The following is a 3,209-nucleotide window of genomic DNA, read 5'->3' on the forward strand; positions in this document are numbered from 1 at the left end:
TCTTTCAACATTAGAAGTTAAAGAATTAAAAATAGAAATATTATTAAATAAGTCAAGTTATTTGATTTACAACAACGTTTAAGTTATAAGATTATATTTAATTAATCATGAGCATGATAAAAAATGACATTTTTAAAATAAAATTTAAAATTATTTAAAAATTAAATTTAAGACAAACTATTAAGTGACAAACTTTTTAATTTTTAAAAATAGAATGTAGAAAAAGTTTTTTTATATGTATATAGTCTGATTATACTTGTAAAATTTATTTTTCATTATCATAATAATGCCGAGACATGTAAATTGTAAAGAAGAGATATTGTAACATGGTTGCCACTTTTCGATTATTAATATTCCATTAGAAATTGCCTGCTGAAGATTATTCTTCTAAAGATTAATAGCAAGTACAAAAAATTGCTGAAATTAAAAACTTTCTTGTAGTGTATTCTCTAAAAAGAAAATCAATTTGATTTTTCTTGTGAAGGTATCTTTTTAAAAGCTGGAAAAAAATTCTAAGTGCGACCCGCACACCTCAAAAATCATCAAAGGTTTGAACAGATAGCTGAAAATTCTTTTCTTTTATTATTAGAAAGAATTTTAAATTCGCGATCAAAAAGCCGGAATCTCCGCTTCTATACCGCAAACCAGAAAGGTGGCAACTACGCTTATGACCTTCATCTTATGATGATAGAAGGAGGCATGCACTACTAACGATTCAGTTTGAATCGGATCGCTGTTGAAACATTTCATTTCGGTAAGCTCTCTTCTACTTAATATAAAATATCTTAAATGTTTATTTATAATACTTAAGTAATTGTTTATATCATATCTAATTAAAAACTAAAATTAAATATAAAACTGTTATTTTTTATGAATCTTTATAGTGACAGATTCAAGAAATGATAACGACTCACATAATTAAAATCAATAAATATTTTGAATATAATAATCATTTATTTATTGTAATTTATTTTAATTTCTATAATCTATGGTAATGATTTGATAATAGAATATGTGTTGATACATTTTTATTGAATGACTCAACATAAATAAATTTAAATAATTTTATCATCATTGGACATAATTGCGACCGATATAATAGAAGAATGTAACTGAGAATATTACAAGACTGAAAGCATTACATTATTGCGATAAAAGTTAGATATGAAGAAATATTATCAACACTTTGCGTAACTATAATCTATAGAAACTGTATCTAACTGTTTTATCAATTTTGTTAAATTTGTTGTCTACATGTATACACTGAGGATGACCTAATAATAAAGTCGAAACTATATATTCTAAGAATTTGAAATACATAAAATCTGACTTGTAGCTCCTTCTTGTTATTTGTTGTTTATTATTATTGAGTTGTTTATTATTATAAGATTATTTTTATTTAAAATCAGTAATCTATTTGAATTATTATCTATCAAGATAAAGCACAAATAATAAGATTATCAAGAGATATTGATAATGTCTCGACGTTAAGATAGGCGCAGCAACATTACCGTGGCTAGTTTACGCGAGATCGTAAGTTACGGAGGATTGAGATTATTTTGTTTACAAGATTAATGTTTTAAGTCAGAGTTAGAATTTATTTCCACATTTCGATTTTTAACTTGGATCCTGCCCCATTCATTTCAACTCGCGCAGCGTGCCGATCGGAATTTAGGCGCACGGATTGGTGAAGTATGCAGCAGAAAAAACGAAAATCGGTCGAAATATGCAGCTGAATTTCAGCTCTGCTTTAAATATTATAGGCCAGAGCCAAAAACATCGAGCTAAAAAGGAAATAATTATCAAAAGACTTATTTATACTTTATTGTTTTAAATGTTTTATTTAGACGTAAATATTATAGGTTTCATTTTGTGTTCGATTTCAGAATGGAAGATAGTAATATAAACTAAAAATAATACGATTTTTCTCTTTTTGCTATATTTATGAAACTATGGAGAAATTAGTAAGTCGTATAATACTTTTTTTTATCTATTTTCTTATAATTTGAGAGCGGAGTTCTGTGCGACGAATAGTTTTGGAGATACAGTGGTTCAAAGTTTTAGTAAAAAAGATGAAAAATTGCTTGTAAATGTCACTTTTTTATATTTTGTCTCCGCAAACGTTTCTAATGTTTCGGATGAAGAAAATGCGTAGAATATTGTTCGAACTTTAGACTTTATGACAAAGAAAACGATTATGCAGAGTTCTCTGCGATTAACAGAGCCAGAGATATGAAGTCGTGAAGTTGGGTCTAAAATCGTTTTAAAATTTTTTTCTTAGATATCCTTATACTTTTTAATTTATAAATTGTTTATATTGAGTGTTTGAATAAATTTTCGCCAATTTTTTGTGAAATTTTGTTTTTAAACGTTTGCTAACACTTAATTAATAAACATTTAATGCTTCTAACAAAGTTTGACATGGATTTCATCAAGTATAAATGCCCGTTCATCTTTCGGTGCATTTCCACGTTTTTTATTTTTTATCGAACCATACACCTCCACAAGCAACGATAACTTTCAACTGCACTTTTCTTAACAATAAATAATATAATAAAACTTCCCGCAAATGCGGGAAAATTTGTTGGTACAAAAATTGATTATTTTTTAATACAATGACAAAAATGTTGTTTACACTATCTATCAAAATGTCATACACTAAATATGAATATGAAAGATTGTGTACTCTCAAATACAACAATTGCCGCTGGAATTCTATGCATGTAATGCTCGACAATTATTTAGAAAACGACAGAAATTTATTCAAATACCTAATAAATTGCGGTTTTATTTGCTACAATTTCGTGCAAACAGAATGGCATTATAGTCGTAAAATAAGTATAACGTGTTCTTTACCAAGAATGTCAGAGGAAAAATTATGATAATTCTGAAGAAACGAAAAATGTGAGCAATAATAATAATGAATTTTGAACGATTTCGACAAATGTATAATTGTACAAATCGATGAAGATAAATATTATTTAATTTTAATTAATAAAATACAAATTAAAACAATTTCGGCATTTCTTTATACAATGTGTGTGTGTGTGTGTGTGTGTGTGTGTGTGTGTGTGTGTGTGTGTGTGTGTGTGTGTGTGTGTGTGTGTGTGTGGTGGGTAGGGGTAGGGGTACGGGTTAACGTTAAACTAAACGTATACTAACTTAACTTAAGTTAACGTTAAACGGTTAACGTTAACGTAACCGGAACC

This window comes from Atta cephalotes (genome assembly GCF_000143395.1).
Source record: "Atta cephalotes unplaced genomic scaffold scaffold00081, whole genome shotgun sequence".
Lineage (NCBI taxonomy): Eukaryota > Metazoa > Arthropoda > Insecta > Hymenoptera > Formicidae > Atta > Atta cephalotes.